Raw genomic sequence first — 20,767 nt, 5'->3', positions numbered from 1 at the left:
GTAATCCACTTCACAACTTTCATTAATTCTCATAACACAACACTACAATCATAGTCTTCTTATAAATAATGGTGGGATAACCATTAATTTTGTTCAATCCTACTTAATTCATTATCATAATATTTCGCCTGAAATCATACACCGTATCAATGCGCTGTCATCGTTTCAGTTGCATCTATCGATAAAAAAAACTCTGTATAGATTGTATACATCTAACATACGGATAAAATAGGATCACTACCTATTCACCCCTATACGTCCCGTTGAGTCTTAAACCATAAACTACCTACATTATTTAAGACTATGATAGAAACCCTATACACCTTTATACATTACACTTTATATCATACGCTTCTTCTTTATCTTAATTATTCGATATATCCCCTCCCCAACAACATCGATATTTTCATTGATTGATTTCGCTCCTGATTAATCCCACGCTAGACGTCGCCTCTCCATTATGTTACTTAGCATCTTCTCTACTTTTCTGATGAGAAGCATTAGGCTTCGAAATAACTTGGTATAAAGAGGCCCCTCTATCCCCCAACTAAATGTTTGTATACCTTAAACCATTGTATATTCACCAAAATATCGTTTGTGCATCTTCATTTTCCAATCTTATTGTTTCCTATATAAGCTCCCATTAAATTTGTTGAGCTTTATGTTATCCCAATAAGTCTCTTCTTATAGAATTGTATTTACTCTATTTTCCTAACTCTCTAAGCTATATATATACTAGCATGGGTGCCCGGCGTTGCCCGGGTTGTTTGGAGGTGTATGCTGATAAAAAAAAACGGTCAACTTTTTAAACTTTAACCCTATTTATGACCCCTTAAAATTTATTGTTTAGGGCTCAAATAAAGTTATTATGTTAGATCCATGTCCAAGGAACCTATATCTAAAATTTCATGTGTTTAGACCAAAAATTGTAGGAGGAGTTTGTTAGAGTTCTTAAAGGTCAAATCGTTGAACTTTGACCCCTTAATCGCCAAATTTCTATCCGAAAACCGATCACATCGATTTAAATCTTAAAATTGACAGAGTTATTGCGTAGGAAAACGTACACAGACACACAGACACACACAGACACTTCCACTTTTATATATATATGTGTGTGTGTGTGTGTGTGTGTGTGTGTGTGTGTGTGTGTGTGTGTGTGTGTGTGTGTGTGAAAATAAAAGCAGGTATGATATTCTAACATTATGGAAAAAAGTAAAAAAAACAAATTTAAAAAAACTGTGGCAATTTTTAGAAAATTCTCAACGATAAGTTCAATTTCCACCAAAACTAAGTAAAAAAAACGCTAGAATAGATCCATTGTCAAATATGTTGGTAAAATTTAAAATTAATTCTGCAAAAAAAGTGCATATTCTTTAACCCAGGAGAGAGGCGACTTATAATTTGAAAAAAAAAAGTCATATGCATTCCAAAGGGGAAATAAGTTGATTTTTATATAAAAGATTTAAAAAAAGGTTTTAGATATTCTTCTTTTTTTTTTTTTTTTTTACACAGTGATCACCACTTATCATGGCCCGGAAGCCACTCAGGGATAAGGGTTATTGCAAGTACATTACGTTAGTGTGGAGATTTGATGAAGTGTTTACTTAAGGGGCGGCTCATTAGGAACTTGTTAACATTAGACTTGAAGACATCCAAGTTGTAGTCCGGAGGGAAGCAGGCAGACGGAACAGAGTTCCACAGGCGTGCAGTTCTAAGAAAGAAGCTTTGTTCATGGAATCCGCGTTTTGATTTAGGCACAGATATAGAGTGGGGGAAATTTTTCACAGTGAATTCAGCTAGACGGGTGTTTTTCGTGAAAGATTGGCGAGGAGGGACCAGAGATTGGAGCTCAGACGAGCACCTGCCATGAAAATAACGATAAAACAAGGATAGGCTCGCAACGTCTCTTCTGTGGGAGAGAGGTTGCAGGGTAGAGAAAAGGGCATCCCCCACTAAACCACGAAGTCTATTTTGTACTCTGTCAAGGCATGATAGGCTGTTTTTGGCAGCTCCTGCCCAGATATGGCAACAGTATTTCATCCTTGGACGTACTTGGCTTTTATATAGATAGAGAATTGTATCAGTAGTGAGATATCTTCTGGAGCGGTAGAAGGATCCCACCATCTTTCCAGCGACCTTGGCAACAGACTTGATGTACGTGTTCCATTTCAGATCAGGAGTAAAGGTCAAACCCAGAAGCTTGTCAAAACACGGGGCCTCACCCAGACAAGAGCCATCCATCACAATTGATGCCAGCTGGGGATCAGAGCGTTGATGATGTAAGGATAGGAGTTTGGTTTTGGATGCATTAAAGGTAACTAGCCACATCTTCCCCCACTGAACCACGCGCTCGAGATCAGAGGGGAGAGAATCAGAGAGAACTTTGTCATTTCCAGCCTTTGATGTGTTGCCGTAGATGGTCGTGTCATCAGCATAGATGTCAACGAATGATTTAAGTATTTAGGGAGGTCATTGATGTAGATCAGGAAAAGAGTTGGGCCCAGGATTGACCCCTGAGGGACTCCAACATTTGTATTGCAGGCCTCCGATTTTTGTCTATCTACCACTACTCTTATAAGCCTATCGGAGAGAAATGATTTAATGATTGAGAAAACATTTTTTTCTTGTCTTCTTCATGAATACATTTACAATCGCATTCAAAGTATTCCATTTTTTTTTTTTTTTTACTCATCTCCAACCCAAACAATGCATATTGCCATACTATTTGGGATCATGTATAACAGCGGAGTTTGGAGAGTTGAGTAGCGAGATGTTTGTTCATATATATTTTAACTTCTGCAGGTTAGCATAGTCAAGAAAGCAAGAAACAGGAAGGGAATTTCAAATTCCAACAGTCTGAGAAAAGAAGCTATTAGAGTAGAAGGATTTCTGGCATCTAAAGATCTCAACACTGTGAGATTTTGCTGATTGTCGGGTTAGACAAGAATATGTATGGCGAGGGGGTGCACGGGTGCCGTAAGTTAATCAGAGCACATTTCATTAAAGTACTTGTAAGTAGGTGTGACTATTCCTAGTGAATAATAATAATAATAATAATAATAATAATAATAATAATAATAATAATATTAATGATGATGATGATGATGATGATGATGATGATGATGATGATGATGATGATGATGATGATGATGATGATGTGGAGGGTACTGGAAAATCCGGGGAGACTTGTTATCACTCAGCTTCCAGGGAACACCACAGGCTGTATTCAATGAGATCTTTGATGACCTGTATGAAATCTCCTTGTGAGCTAATAATAATAATAATAATAATAATTAACACTCACGCTATTCTCCACCTCTGCGACAACTCCTCCTTTCGTTAACGAATATACCTAGATAGCGTACATGATCAATATATCACCATAATCCTCGACAATGCTCCCGCTTAAGTTTTAGCGAAACATTCATACACGTCCCTAATGAACGTACTTAACGATGACCTCGCAACAAAAACAAAACTTGCACAATAAACAAAAGTATTTTCTCGTATACTGACACTATTAAACATACTTTTATTTGAATAGTTAAATAAGTAACTGCAATTAATTTTACATCGTAATTAACTTAAATAACTTATAGCGAAATCACATTGATTCACTGGATGACGTAAGTTAAACAAAATTATGTAACCTTGAACCTGGTTAGTAATTCGATGAATGGTCAACTCGAAGCACAACTAAGCAAAATACACAACCGGGATTTGCCGGAACCTTAAACTGGTGACCGATTAAAGTCTTTGCAAATAAACATGAAAGATTACTAGAGTTTTAGTATTTTTATATGATGTCCTTTTGATTATGATCACAGCGTAGTATATGTGTTATGTTTTGGCGGGTAGTGATTATTATGATTAATCGTTAAATTATTTTTTAAAAGATATTCAGAAAAATGTTTCAAAGAAAAAAAATATTGGTTAAAATATTTATGTTAAATATTTAACTAGGGAATTTTGAATAAAGGAAACATGTTATGAAAAGAGGAAAAACATAAACAAAGTTAGTTTGGAATTTAGTTTCGTAAACAATGATGTGGCTTGCGTGACAAACAAGATTGTTGGTCCTGGCTGACGTCAGATACACGTGAGCGAGGAGAAATCAGAATTAGGAAGTAGTCTATAATGGGAAGTCGAGGAGACGTAGTTAGCTAGCCATTGGGTTAAAGCGGATAGTTGTCTCTGTGGTTCGATTGAAACATCTACGGACTAGCTAAGGTAAATTAAGAGCTGAAAACTCCAAGACGTGGAACACTTGGAATAAGAGATCTGGAAATGCTAACTCAGCGTCTTACATGGAAGGGCTGTCCCCTTTCCATGTAAAGAAGAAGAATATTACATAAGTGAAAATGAGATTAGGATAAGCCTAGAATTGAACCCTGTAGTCAAAGTTAAGAAATGGAATGTGAGAAATTAAGCCTATTGTTAATTCTTTTAGAAATCTGAATATTAAATATATCAGTAAAAGAATGAACAATGAAAATTAAAAATATATTGTTAAAAAAATATGTTAGGTTAAAAAAATATGTTAGGTTAAAAAAATATGTTAGGTTAAAAAATAGGTTAAGAGAGGATTCTTTTATTTGCAGAAGTATGTTTGGACAAACAGCCACGTGAAATTAGTCATTTTTGAAAAATACACTTCTGATGTCATAGTGAATATTATATTATATTGTACCTAATATGTAATACTGATTTCAAAAGTAAAAATAAAACGACTTGGGTGCCATCAGCTAGAACCGAAACCAAAATATTTAGCGCTCCAATCGCGTTCCATACCGTTTGAGTTAACCCGACAGACAGATAGGACAGTTTTAAAATTTAATTACTTTTAGCTATTATTAGTTTTACGCATGCGCAAACTAATACAAATATGTCAGCAACTTAAAATGAACATTTTGCATTTCAACTTGTCAACTTCTGTACGCGTTTTCCATCCAAACAAAGATTTTACTCGTCATGAACCATCTTTGGTGTATGATTACTATTTATTTAAGTGTTATGTAACCAGTAGTTTAAGAGTTTATCGTTTAAATGTGTACACAGACAGACACACATACACCTACTGTTTTATTTATATAAATAGATCAAATACGCGTTTATGGGTGAATGCATAATACTTAAACACCCATTTTATTGCGAGAGGTTAGACTGAAAATTCGTCAACGTAATAATTTATTTTTCAATACTGATATAACACCAAAGTCAAAAAATAAATAAAATAGAAACTAACTTAACGACCTTCAGTCTATGGTGGGATGCGACTGTAAGTGAACGCTACTTCGGGACAAGATCAAAGTGTAGCATCTGTTCTTCAGATGCTGCACTTCAATTTCTTGTTCTCTGTCAGTCGAGGAGAAATCCTTCACGACTGAGACAATTTTTATTTTTGTTCCTTTTCTCCACGTTAAAAAACGAACCTTGTGGAAAACTCTGTCCCGTGGGAGTCATTGTAAATAGGAACTAAGACTAAAGCTTCTTTCCTTTAACGACTAGAAAAAAAACTTTATCAACCACTGATTGTCATGACAAATAACAACCTACTTGAGAGTCCATCCTTCAGACCCCTCTGCTTTACATTCACATGAAACATGAACTGTAACAATTACATTAAAAACATTGACAAGGCTGCTGCAAAGAAGGCGAGATTCCTCTACCGCGCTAGAAATTAGTCACACCACTTAAGCTTTACAGACTAACGGGAATGATATTTCAAAGTTAAGCGTTACAGTCTGACGGAAATATTTCAATCAGCTCTCAAGATGAGAACAGTAGTTCGAATAATCCAAATATGAATTATCAATCCTCATCTAAAAAACTAAAGGAAAATCTAATTATCTGATAGTAACTCTTCGGCCTTACAAAAACGTGTTATGCCACCAGCATCGGTTCCTACAGGCAGTCATGAAGAGTCGAAGAGGATGAAAAGACCGAGGCAGTGGGAAGACTGTTCTCAATTACGTATAGTATTCTGATTGGTTGAGGTTGGAGAGCTCGAGTCGATGTGTGTGTATGTGTGTCGAGTTATTTTTAGTTTGGATTTTGAAGCAGGTGTCTTTTTCTACAAGGGAATCACCACTTATCAAGGCCCGAAAGCCACTTGAGAATGAAGGTCAATAAGTGCACGGTGGTTAACGTAACAAGAGTGTAGTCATCGTTAAAGGTTGAAATCGAGTATAATTTGATAATTTAAGAGGACGGCTTAGCAAAGAACTTGTTTACATTGGACTTGAAGACGACCATATTGTAGTCCACCAAAAAGCAGGCTAGCTGAATAGAGTTCCACATGCGGGTAGTTCTAGGAAAGAAACTGTGTTCATGGAATTTGCGTTTAGATTAAGACGCAGATAGAAAGTGAGGGATGATCGTTGATAGTGGTTGTAGCAACACGAATGTTTTGTGAAAGTTCGGCAAGGAGGGAATATAGACTGAAACGAGCACTTGCCATGAAAATAACGATAAAACAGAGACAGGCTGATTAACATCTCTTCTATAAGGAAGAAGTTGCAGGGAGGGGGTCCCTTATTTCTGAAATGGCGAGTCCCTTCCTTCAAATTGAAGGGAAGAGAAAAGGACATCACCTACTAGGTTTTTAAGCCGGTTTTGAATTCTGTCTAGGCAGAATAGTTGGCTCCGAGTAGCCTCTGCCTTGATGTGGCAACAGCACTCCATTTTAGGACGTATCTGGTTCTAATTCTTAGGTGTTTTGTTCATCTAGCTAAACAGAGGAGGCCAAAAGTCAACAACCACAAAGAGATCATGATCCACACATGGAAAAAGCGACGATCAGAGAATAATAGACCAGCCACTGCGCACGTATGTATAAAAGTATTTGATTTATCTTCATTGCTTGATCGCTCACTGGCGAAAACACACATGGGGAAAAGTACTCGTTTAAAGTTTAAATGTGCGAAGTATTGTGTAGCGTTGGAGGGTTACAATTTAAACAATGTAAACGCTTTTCAAAACTGAGACCTGGCTGGCCAAGTTGTGTACTAATCGATAGATCGAATCTTTTATATCGATCTGTGATCGTAACTTATTGGATGTATCCATTTTTAAACAAGTCAAAGTACATCTACACTATACATTGTCTCTGCTGGAAAGCTTTGTTTACTCGAGCAACATGTGACCTTATCGGCGTAAGTAAAACACGCGATAACATCTGACCGACATTCACTCTAATGACTTCAACGTTGGCTTTCACACGACTTTTTTTTTTTTGATTGCTCTTAACATGCACATGCAAGTATTCTAGCGCTACAAGGTGCCTTCAATAAGTTTCCAGACTTTTTTCGTATGGACACTTTTATTGATAGTACACACATGAAACTCTAGTTCCCTCCAAAGTAATCTCCTCTGGCTGCAATGCACTTGTTGTGCCGTTCCTACACCTTCACGCGTTCCCCATGGAAGTTCTATTGTGTGAGCGTGTCAATGGCCCTCATCACAGTCTCTTTCATGCCCTCAATTTTCTCATAAGGTTTTCCTTGAGATTAGAGAATAATCAAAAGTCACAGGGCGCAAGGTCTGGACGATAGGGAGGATGAGGAACTGTCTTGATGCCTATCTTGGTACAATAGTCTGATCGTGTCTGAGCACTCTATGAATAAACTCTGCACAAATCTTCCGCAATTTCAGTTCCTCGTATAAATTGTGTGTACAGTTCCCACACTGACATCAAAATGTGCACTTATTGTCTCTATAGACACACGACGGTTCTTATCCATGAAGTTCTTTATTTGGCCAATCAACTATGGTGTTCCGACTTCTTTACGCTTCTAACATCCCACAGCATACATCGATTCATGCAAGATGGTCTAAAAGCAGTCTGAAGCATTCCATAGGTATTTGTTGTATTTTTTCAAAGTTTAACGCAGAATTTTATTGCATATCGTCCTTATAAAGTTTCATCACGTCAAGATTGCATTTTTGAAATTCAATTTCTGTGACAATCAGTCTTTAGTAGGGTGCATTCCAATTCCTGCTGTAGCTGTTAATTTGAACAGATATACCAGGTTACAAGATTAACTACTCGGCATTGTATCTTGATACTATTAACTTACGAAATAATAGTGATTTAGGCGATACATAAAGATTAAATATTACGCTTCAGGTTACGCTCTATGATATCAAAATGATGTGAATATATCCTATGTCATCGACGTGAACGTGAGTATATCCTATGTCATCGACGTGAATATGAATATATTTAATGATATCAACGTGAACATGAATATATTTAATGATATCAACGTGAACATGAATATATTTAATGATATCAACGTGAACGTGAATATATCTAATGATATCAACGTGAACGTGAATATATCTAATGATATCAACGTGAACGTGAATATATTTAATGATATCAACGTGAACGTGAATATATTTAATGATATCAACGTGAACGTGAATATATCTAATGATATCAACGTGAACGTGAATATATTTAATGATATCAACGTGAACATGAATATATTTAATGATATCAACGTGAGCGTGAATTTTTTTATTTTTAATTCAATTTTCACCCCAAACAAGGTACAGTGCCACTTTGAAGTAAGGGGCTACTATCGGGGACATAAGTTACAGGGGTATTATGAAGGGAGATGAGTAGCAAGATGGCTGTTCACATTACACTTCTGCATATCAGTACAGTATGGAAAGCAGAATTCCGGAAGGGAGTTCCAAAGTCTAGCAGTTCTGAGAAGAAATTATTATAGTAGAAAGCTTTCTTACACCTAGGGATCTCTACTGTGAAGGATGGAATTTAGCTGCTTGACGGGTTTGTCGGGAGTATTCACGTCGAGGGGGTGCAAGTGCTTGTAGTTCGTCAGAGCATTCACCATTAAAGTACTTGTAGAACAGGCAGAAGGATGCAACATTTCGTCGATGGGACAGAGGCTGAAGCTTAGATGACAATTCAGGACCTATCAGGGTGGCGACTCTCTTTTGAACCCTGAGGAGTGAGGGATAAGCAGCAGATGCACGAATCCAAATGTGACAACAGTACTCCATACATGGGAGAATGGTGGCCTTATGAGGTACAGGATACTTTCAAGTGTAAGCACGTTAGAGAGAGCCTACCTTCTTCGCAGCAGCCTTGGCAATGCTCTCAATGTATCTATTCGAGTTCATATTCCCTGTAAACGTTAGGCCGAGGAGTTTAAAGGAAGTACTTTCGAGTAATGTGTTCTTGGCCATTGCTATTGGTGGCAGTGAAGGTTTCTTGTAATTATTGAAGGAAACAAGCTTAGTCTTGGCAGCATTGAATGTGACCATCCATTTATGTTCCCATTCAACTACAGATTGGAGGTCACCCTCTAGTGTTTCTGCCATTTCCTTAGATATATGTTCATTTCTTTTCCCCTCGTGTCTGTTATAGAGAGTGGTGTCATCAGCAAATATTTTCAGCAAATTATTTTCAGTTTTGACTCAAACTTTGAACATTTTAATTGTACTCATCTTTTTTGTCAAATATGCTATTAATAGCCAGTATTGTTTTTTTTTTCTTATATCTAAAACGAAAAAAAGTTTTAGCCGTGAAAACGAGAATTTACCAAATTAAAACTCGCACTGTTATCTAAATTCGGAAAACACGGCCTTTTCTCTGCAGTATGCATTATTTTTAACTAGTCTAAACTTAATACTTAACCCAAACGGTATTACTTTTAACCAGTTTTTAAATGAGTTCTTCTAATTTAAATTAACACAAAATAATCCGACTTCTCAAATTGATAAAAGATCCATAATCGTATTTTGATTATAAAGTAAAGTTGGCCTTAATGATATCAACGTGAACGTGAATATATCTAATGATATCAATGTGAACGTGAATATATCTAATGATATCAACATGAACGTGAATACGTACAATTATATCAAAGATGGTCGGTTGGGAAGTTGATTGGATCTATATGCGGAATCTCCTAAAAGGAATGTCGGCATTCTACGTGCAATAAAATTTAAGCTATGTGACGTAATGAATACAATTACATCCAGGTTCTTCCTTACAAGAATATGATTGGATGGTTAAGCCATATATACGGACTGGTATTGCAGTTTGGGAGAGACGTCGAAAGATACACCGAAAGCCTCACGCTTAAGCATATACCAGCTCAGACTACGAACAGCCGTCCAGCAAGGCGACTTACTAGATTGTTTATTGAATGCTGTAGTCACAACCACTCAGCTATTTCAAACAAATCCACCCTTTTTCTTCTTTAATAGTTTCTTCCAACTAATTGCTAGACCTTGGAATTCCCTCTCTGTCTCCTGTTTCTCTGGATGTACTATTAACTGACATCTAGCTATTCAAGTGCCTCTGTAGACATCGCCCTAAATAGTAGACCCTTCCGTCCATAGTGCAATATGCCTTGGTGCGATTGAAAAATGAAAAATGAATAATTAATAATGAAAAAGAAAAACATTACTTACTTTCTGTAGACATATTCTATTGTTAACTCTACCCTTTTTACTGCGCCTTTAAGGTCACAATACTCCTTCATTTTTTTTCTTTTTTCTTTTGTAAAAGTTATCTAAGGGAATGAGAAAATGAGCTATTTCAGACAATTATGTCATCGAAGTTAGGGTGATCGGATCGTCTTCGTTGTTCCGACAAACAAACAAAAAAACACCTTTTTACTTTCTGCAAATACACTTGTTGACACTACCTTTTTTTCCTCTCTGCCCTTTAAGCCCACAACACTCCTTTTTATTTTATTTTATTTTATTTTATTTATTTATTTATTTTTTTTTGCGAATGAGAAAACGCAGCGTTCTAGACTATTCCAAAAATGGAACATTCAGGTAATAATTACATTATAAAAAACTTTTACATTTATTTGCGAATGTTATTTAAAAATGCCTCTGACGGGATTATGTAAGCTTAGGAGTTATCTGATAGGTAATCACTATCTTTGATTGGCCACTTATAGCTTCTAAGTGGAAATATGAGTAGCCTAACTTGATATCTTGTTGATAAATGCAGAGATAATGTGTAATCCCTCTCAGAATGGCCAGATGTTAACATGGTGTCGAATACGCGTAATTAACTATCGCCGAACGTTAACACCAACAAAGGAGTCGTTCGTGTAAAGAGATACTTATTTCTTTTTCTCATCTGAATAGCATTGAAAGAGATAATTAAAATAACAGGTATCCATCCCATGATAATGACAGCAATCGGCTTGGATATATATATATATATATATATATATATATATATATATATATATATATATATATATATATATATATATATATATCCGCACTGATGAGCTGTGATACAGCGAAACAGTATTGTATGTGTGGATGACTATAAATGATTTCTACTATGGGTTGAGTATATTGGGGAATGAAATAACAAACTGCCGCTAGCGTAAAAAATAATGCTTTTTGTGAAACCAAATAGAGTTTGGGCGTTTGGACAATGTCTAAACATTTTAATTTCGCATACCATCTCAGAAAATAGCGTAATGGTGAGAACCGCTGACCGTCGAGCTAGAAGAGTACTCACACATGAGAGTATCCTGTACCTCTACAAAGCCACCATTCGCATAGCATTCATGGAGTATTGTTGCCAGATCTGGGCTAGTGCATTTACCACCAGCCTCCCCCTCTTAGATGAAGTCCAAAAAATAGCTTTCAATCTAATATATCCCACATTCTCAATTAAGCTCCAACCCCCGTCCCATTGCCGCAATGTTGCATCTTTGTGCCTATTTTACAAATATTTTAATGGAATGTGGTCTGATGAGCTCGTTGAACTTGTACCCCCTCGATGTACACATTCTCGACAAATTCGCTTAGCATTAAAATCTCACCCTTTCACCGTTGGGGGTCCCTAAATGTCGAAAGCTTTCTATTCTAATAGATATTTCTATGAAACAGCTAAAATTTGAAGTTCCCTTCCTGCTACCTGCTTCCCTGACTGTACTGATATGCAGAAGTTTAAATGCAACGTAAACTAACATCTTGTTAATCTTTTCTAGGCATACTCCCAAATACTAGCCCTCTACATCCAAGTGGCAATTTACATGAGTAAAAAAAAAAATATGTATGAGCAAGTTCAAATGTCCTGTCAGTGCGTAATGCATGTTTGTTTGTTTTTATTTTTATTTATTTATTTATTTATTTGCTAGTTACGGTAATAAAATTTGTTTTCTTGCATGTTTTCTGTAATTGTTTTTTGTAACATTTCTTTATCACGTATTATTTGGATTCTTCGGACTACAGTTCTTATCTTCAAAGTTTTATTTACGTTTCGGTCGATGTAACCTCCAAGCTTTTTTATCAGCTGTATCTTGCCGAACTCCAGAATCTTTCTGTCGAACTTACACGGAATTTCCAACGGAACCTTTTATTTAATACAAAGAGGCAGCATACTCTCGTGACGTCAGTCATGACTGGGTAAACGTTCTAAGTAATTAACAATCGTATTTTGAGTGTTTCTCGTGCTGAGGTTTCAACCTTCAGTAAAGTTTTTACAATTGAATTTTTACCAAATACCTTAGCTACCACAAGCCCTTGCGGATTCCTAAGTTTGACACGAAGATTCCTAAGTTCAACAAGATACACCTGAAGAAGGTCGGAGAATTCATCTACCCAAACGTTACGAAAATAACACTCAAGCTGAGAACAATATTCCGAATAATCCAAATAATACGAATTAACAAAGTTCGTAAGAACCTGTGGCGTAGTAGATAAATGGAGATGGCAACAAGGCTTTCAACCTTGTTCCAACCACCTAGTGAAGATTATTACGCCATAGGTGCACCCACGTGACCCATATGATTACGTGATATGTGTGGAGAATTTCATGTGTTCTTTTGGCGCGTAATATATCGTTTGGTGCTATTCATGGTAATAAAGTTTTGCTGAACACGTGTTTTTTTTATCTCATATTTTTTATCCTTGTTTTTGTGTAACAGTTTCTTATCTCATCCTTAACCATTATTCCTCTTTGACCTACTATTTTTTTATCTGCTCATGCATGGAGTATTGTTGCCATAGCTGGGCTGGTACACCCACCACTAGTTTCTCACTCTTAGACAAGATTAGAAAAAAAAAATCTCAAATCTAATCGTTTGTCTTTACATCATCACCGCTCTGATCCCCACCTGCCATCAATTGAAATGAACGGCTCTCGTCTTGAGGAGGCTCCATGTTCCGACAAGCTCCTGGGCTTGCCCATTTCTCCCTATCTAAAAGGGGTGTTATTTTGTTGCTACACGGGTTTTTCGGGGTACGTATGTCGAAGAGGTACAAGTGCAGAGATTCATCATGGTACATTCCATTAAGGTACTTGCAAAATAGACACAGAGATGCAACATTGCGGCGATGGGACAGGGGTTGTAGCTTGGTTGATAGTGCGAAATTTTCTTTTTTTTTACAAAGGAGGCACCAATTATCAAGTCCCAGAGGCCACGTAGATCAAATCTGTTCCCAAGGTCGCTGGGAAAATGGTGGGATCCTTCTATCGATCCAGAGAATATCTCACTGCTGATGCAATTCTCTATCTATATAAGAGCCAGGCACGTCCACGGATGGAGTAATCTTGTTACATCTGGGCAGGAACTGCTAGAAATACCTCATGCTGACTTGACAGAGTTCAAAATGGACTTCGTAGCCTAGTGAGGGATGCCCTTTTCTCTTCCCTGCAACCTCTTTCTCACAGAAGAGATGTTGCGAGCCTGTCTCTGTTTTATCGTTTTTTTCATGGCAAGTGCTCGTCTGAACTCCAATCTACGGTCCCTGCTCGCCAAACTTTCACTAGAAACACTCGTCTAGCTGAAAACAATATCAATAATTCCACCTACTCTTTATCCGTGCCTAAACCTAAACGTAAATTCTATGAATAAAGCTTTTTTCCTTAGAACTGCACACCTGTGTAAATCCCTTCTATTTGCCTGCTTTCCAGCTGTCTATAATATGGTCGTCTTCAAGTCCAACGTAAACAAGTTCTAGATGAGCAGTTCTCCTTAAATAATCCAATTTATCAAATTTCCACTACTAACAATTACTACGTCACTGTCCCATTGACCACTATACACTTATTAACCCTTATCCTCGAGTGGCCTCTGGGCCTTGATAATTGGTGCCTCCTTTGTAAAAAAAAAGAAAATTTCGCACTATCAACCAAGCTACAACCCCTGTCCCATCGCCGCAATGTTGCATCTCTGTGTCTATTTTGCAAGTACCTTAATGGAATGTACCATGATGAATCTCTGCACTTGTACCTCTTCGACATACGTACCCCGAAAAACCCGTGTAGCAACAAAATAACACCACTTCATTGTAGAGGTCCTTTCTACTATAGTAGCTTCTTCTTTTGAACTGGCAATCTATCTTCTAAATATTTGTAGTAATTCACATTACCTGCGAATGTTAGTTTGAGGTGTTTGAATGTTGGACTCTCATAGATAGATTACTATTAGTCATGATAACCAGTCATTGGAAACGCATCTTATAAGTTTTACCTTTTTGGGAGTCCGTTTTCCAAGTATTCAGTCATTGCTTTGCATATTTGTGTCCGTCTGTTTTGTCCACTTGGCAAGAACAGAACAGAAAACCAAGAACAATAAGTGTTCAAAGACCTCCGTATGAATGGCATGTTTTTAGGTGTCTGGCAATCGAAGATGCCCTGAATCTTTCTTTTGTCTAAAAAGGACGCGATTCTATGAAAAATCAATCATACCATACGTAATTCGTAATTGTATTTTCGGTCATCCACACCGAGAATTGAACCTTATGCAATAAAAGTTTCGGTTGATATTGTGTTGTGACCCTAGGAAAGGGCCATTTGATTTTTTTTTAACTTACGTTCACCCCTTAAAAAGCATATCGCCACTTGTACTATTTGGGGCCATGTCTAGGAAAGATAAACAAGATATTTGTTCATGTTACATTTAAACTTCTGCATATCAGTACAGCCAGTGGAGCAGGCAGCAGGAAGGGAATTCCAAAGTTTAGCTATTCGAGGGAAGAAACTATTAGAATAGAAAGCTTTCTGGCATTTAGGGACAACAACAGTGAAGGGGTGAGATCTTATTGCTAAGCGGGTGTGTTGAGGATATGTATATCGAGGGGGGTACAAGTGAAACGATTTCATCAGAACACATTTCATTAAAATATTTGTAAAACAGGCACAGTGGTGCAACATTGCAGCGATGGGACAGGGGCTGGAGCTTAGTTGATAAAGTGGGACCGATTAGATTGACAACTCTTTTTTGGACTTTATCTAAGAAGGAGAGACTAGTGGTAGATGCATCAGCCCAGATGTGGCAACAGTATTCCATGCATGGGCGAATGGTGGCCTTGTAAAGGTACAGGATACTCTCAGGCGTGAGTAGTCTTCTAGCTCGATAGAGGGAACCCACCTTCTTTGCAGCAGCATTTGCAATGTCCTCTATGTATTTGTTCTAGTTCATATTGCCCGCAAATATTTTTTCGAGGAGTTTGAAGGTAGAATTCTCAGGTAGGGTGCTATTTGTCATGGATATAGGGGTTGGAGAGGCGTCTTTTAATTGTTAAAGGAGAGCAGCTTAGTTTTACTAGCATTAAATATTACCATCCATTTGCGGCTCAATTCCACTATAGTCTGGGGGTCATTTTCCAACGATTCTGCCATTGTCTTAAATTTATGTAAATCTGTTCTTCCCTCGTGCATATAATAGAGTGTTGTATCATCAGCAAATATACCCATCTCCGACACAATATTATCAGGGAGGTTGTTTATGAATATCACGAATAATAATGGTCTAAGGATCGATCCCTGAGGCACTCCCGCATTCATGTTATGCTGCTTGGATGTACGTCCATCAATGACAACTTGTATGCTTCTATTGTCTAAGAAGGATCTAATTATATTTAGTATACGTCGTTATACCGTACGGTTTAATTTTCATTAGCAGCCCTTTATGCCAGACTTTGTCAAAAACCTTGGATATATCAGAGGGTACAGTCCTGGTTTCGCCCGCCTTATCCAGTACATGGTAAATGCGTTCAGAGATTACTGTTAAAATATCTGCAGTAGAACATTGCCTGAATCCATACTGTTTGTCAGAGAGAAGATTTGCTTTAGCGAGATGGTTAAGTAGTGCTTGATTAATTAAGGTCTGAAAGATTTTAGCGAAGAGTGAGAGGAGATTAATGGGGCGATAATTGAGAGGGTCCGTTCTTTCACCAGAATTCTTGTACACTGGTACCACGGAGGGCATCTTCCAGCTATATTATTATATTATATTGGACCCAGTATATAGTAATGATTTTAAAAGTTAAAAAAAAAAAATTATTCGTACGCCACCACCGAGAACCGAAACCAAAACGTTTAGATTACGATTTATTTATTTCTCCGACATAATTGCCTAACCTATGAAGACATGGTTGCGGCAAGGCTAAAAATTAAAACATGAATTAATAGTCACTACGTTACGCATATTCGTAATGCCGGTGTTCGACCTTCACTGGCAACTTTTTTTTTTATATTTACACTTTTGTACCGATTTTTCCGGCCTAAAACCCAAAAGTAAAAAGTTTGGCATGAATTTGAATACCCTATATATTAAGTTTCATGTCTGTAGCTAAACACTGTAGGAGTTTGGTAGGAAAAAATTTTAAACAAAAATATATACGCATACATAAATATATATGGAAAGAGGTTTGTGTTTACTATAACCTTATATATATTATAAAAAATATTACGGAAGTATAAATCATGTAGAATATCTGCATGAATATAATTACACGTAATAGTTAACTAAAGATGATCATCCCATAAGAAAACCGAAAAAACTAATAGGGAATTAATTAAAATGAATGTTTAAAAGAATATGCAAATTAGCTAGATGTTTTGCTAGGGAATGAAATTAAATATCAATATACAAAAGCCCCAAATTTATATACATGTGTGTGAATGAAATAAAATACGCATCAAGTGCGCCTGAAAGCCAAATCACAACGCAATATTATTTATTCCTAATATTACATTGTGATTTGGCTTTAATAATATTTATAACTAATATTACGTTGTGATTTGGCTTTCAAACGCACTTTATGCGTATTTTATTTTATTCAAATTAAATCAAGAGTTCTATAATGGAACTCACACCCGTGATGTTAATCTCGTGTTACCAACGCACAGTTCCAGCATTTCAAAATATAACCACTGATATACAACGCGCGACTCTTTACAAACAGACTTTTCTTCTCCAACAGTATAACATGGCAAGAAAGAAGAAGAGAAAAAACGGGAGAAAACATACTGAAGATGGAGTTACGCCCAGAAATATATTTATGTTATAAATTTCAAACAAGTAAAATATTTGTTTATTTTCCTAATATTACGTTACGACTTTTAGGAGCGCTTGATGCGTATTTTATTTTATTCAAATTAAATCAACATTTCTCTAATGGAACTTATACCCTTCACACACACACACACACACACACACACATATCTTTCTTCTATATCTATCTATCTATATCTATCTATATCTATATCTATCTATATATCTATAAAAACAGAGATGTGTGTGCCACAGACGATTTCTGATTGGTTAATCGAATAATCACATCTCCTAAAAAAGTATAGTTCTTACGCTCTTAACTTTACCATAAAATATTTTGGTCTTATTTATTGTCAATCTTGGAAGGGTTTAATTTTTTTCTAACTTGCCATTTACAAATTACAAAAATACGAAACTTCACAATCCAACCTCCGACTCAACGTCCGCCATTCACACAACAAGAAAGCAAACGCTGGAGAGATTATTAGTACTACTACTACTACAAACATTACAGCACGAAAACACGCGCGCACACGCACACACACTCACGTCCACTACCGTCCTTGGCTACGTCACGTTGTTATGGCAACACGATAAATACACAGTAAATTTGATTTTCTTCATTTCTACGCAAATATTACGCAAATATAAATCATATAGAATATCTGTATGAATATAATTACACGTAATAGTTAAATAAAGATGATCATCGTATAAGAGAACCGAAAAAGAAACTAATAGGGAATTTGTATAAAGTTGTATTTTCTTTTTAAATAAATAGAAAAAAGGGGTGTTGATAAGACTATCGATACTTATACAGTTTAGTGACGACATTAAAAAATGGAAATATTGAAAAAAAATTTTATTGTACGTAACTGTTATAGACTGAAGTTCTCCGAAAAAAAATTTCACTTCATTTGATCAAGTAGTTTTGTTCTTACAGCGAAAAACATTTATTTATCACGACGACGTCAACGTGGCCATTTTGGAAATGTACCTAGCAGAATACCTCCATTTTAGGCCAAATTTCGCAATCTAGCCTTTTTTTCTCGCCATATTGAGATGCGCACAACACATCTGCAATTTTTTTACGTTTTTTTTCTTTTTTTTTTTTAAATCTGCAATTTTTTTGCGTTTTTTTTTTTTTTTTTTTAAATAAGAATACTATTGAATATGCAAAGAAATTGAAGAATGCAAAGAATTGAAGAATTTTTATACGAGATTATTTTCGAAACATGCTCAGTTGGACACGCATGGATAACTTCGAAACTTCGTTTATTTACTTCTGTTACAAATTAGAAAAAAAAAAACACCCCAAAAATGGCATCTGTCTTCGCAAAAAAAAAAAAAAAATCTCATTCTGGTGGGTGGAAAAAGGGCTAGATTGGCCTAAAATGGAGGTATTCTGCTATGTACGGCAGTTACCTGCCCTTGGGGAATTCCTGGGCCTGCAATAACATTTCCAAAATGGCCACGTTGACGTAGCCGTGATAAATCATTGTTTTTCGCTGTAAAAAAAAAACTACTTGATCAAATGAAGTGAAATTTTTTTTCGGAGAACTTCAGTCTATAACAGTTACGTACAATAAAATTTTTTTTTCAATATTTCCATTTTTTAATGTCGTCACTAAACTGTATAAGTATCAGACTATCAATACACACAAAAAAATATAGATTTATTTTTGGGTAAAGTTCCCCCGGGTTTTCCTTTCACTTCAGTAAATAATGGTCTTTTGTTATGTATATGGCGTACTATTATCCTTATATATATGATGTTTATGTTTATATATATGTATAAGTGATAGTATCTGTGTGTGTCTGTGCGTCTGTGTGCATTTCCCTGCGCTAAAACTGTCAATTTTAAGCCTACAGATTCGAAATTTGATATACAGGGTACTGAGATTTGGGAAAATCGATGTGATAGGTTTTCGACAGAAATTTGGCGATTAAGTGGTCAATATTCAACAATTAGACCTTTGAGAACTCTACCAAACTCCTCCTACAATTTAAGGTCTGAACACGTGATATTTTATATATAGATTCCTTGGACATGGATCTAACTTATTAACTTTACTTGATCCCTAAACAATAAATGTTAAGAGGTCATAATAGGGGTCAAAGTTTTAAAAAATTGACCGTTTTTTTTTCCTCGGCATACACTTCAAAACACCTGGGCAACGCCGGGCACCGATTGCTAGTATATATATATATATATATATATATATATATATATATATATATATATATATATATATATATATATATATATGTGTGTGTGTGTGTGTGTGTGTGTGTGTGTGTGTGTGTGTGTGTGTGTGTGTGTGTCTCTCTCTCTCTCTCTCTGTTTGTGTATGTGTTCTTCAGAATTCTTTTATTTTCCGGACAGTATTTCATTCGATGTTTTGCTCAACTTTGTAAATTTCCAGTAGTGTAGCAAAACAGTAATACTTTCTTTTGAACAACATACCGGCATTCAAACCTCTTCTTTTTATTTTTATTTATTTTATTTATTTTTTTATTTTTTATTTTTTTATTTTTACTACAAACGATGGAAATAGTGGGCTAGGACCTTTTCATCAAAGCCGGATCCAACACTGGTTGGCCTCTATCATAGCTAGAGTACCACGTCTAGAAATACGAAGGTTTTATACTATTTGCCAGTATGCATTTTTATTATTATTCGTCTAATTCATAAAACCTACTATGTCTGTTTGTCTGTCTGTCTGTCTGCCTGATCTTCTCCATATTTTCAAACTCTATCTCTACCGTAACTAAAAGTTGCAGAACAGCGCAACGGGCCTCAAATGATTGGACTTTTTTTTACCGTTCTTTTATGGGTTAAAATAGTTTTGATGAGGTCAAAAAGAGGTCAAAATGTAAACAAAAGTCATTATGCCTTTTGTACATTCATCTTAGTTTATTTTGAATTTAATTTTTTAAGCAGTTTACATGCATGGCACGTTGGTATAGTGGTAACGTCACAAGCTTTGGATGCTACCGTTTTGCTATTAGTACTGATTTTGGCTGATGGCAACCGAATACTTATTTTTGTTTACTTTTGAAATCACGACTCTATAATAATATATACGAAATCTGGACAAATTAAAATATCATATTAAGCGTATTTTACAAGTCGTGCGCGCCCAACTAATAGTCTAATTTATAAATCTCACTAAAAGACTCTATGTCTGTCTGTCTGTCTGTCTGTTTCTTTGACCGTCCCCATATTTTCAAACTTTATCCTTTTCGAAACTGAAGGTTTAAATGACTGGATATTTTATGGGCCGTTCTTTTATGAGTCTTTAGCCGGTTAAAATAGTTTTTAAGCGGTCGAAAAGGGGTCCAAATCGAAAAATCGTTATACATATTCTACGAGGGGCGTGCAATAAGTAATGCCCCTGGCCCACTTCCAGTTGCCTGATCTAGCTGAAATTTTGCATGTGCAATGATTTATATCTCTACAG

The 20,767-nt window shown here is 36.1% G+C and overlaps 1 protein-coding gene across 3 annotated transcripts in view; it reads right to left on the bottom strand.

Moving 5' to 3' along the window:
* The window catches only part of LOC145270282 (endothelin-converting enzyme 1-like), a 180,223-nt gene that overhangs the window by 126,759 nt on the left and 32,697 nt on the right, over positions 1-20,767 (bottom strand). The window contains exon 1 of one of the 3 annotated variants that reach the window (XM_080125938.1): positions 3,305-3,442. The exons of the other annotated variants lie outside the window; for them this stretch is intronic. The gene's annotated coding sequence lies outside the window, so the exon portion shown is untranslated. Of the gene's footprint in view, positions 1-3,304; positions 3,443-20,767 lie in introns of those variants that run through there. 3 annotated transcript variants of the gene reach the window in all.

Source organism: Euprymna scolopes, chromosome 4, assembly GCF_053919585.1.
Source record: "Euprymna scolopes isolate OS-2025 chromosome 4, ASM5391958v1, whole genome shotgun sequence".
In the NCBI taxonomy this organism is placed as follows: Eukaryota; Metazoa; Mollusca; class Cephalopoda; order Sepiida; family Sepiolidae; genus Euprymna; species Euprymna scolopes.
This window is presented reverse-complemented; position numbering and strand designations above follow the sequence as displayed.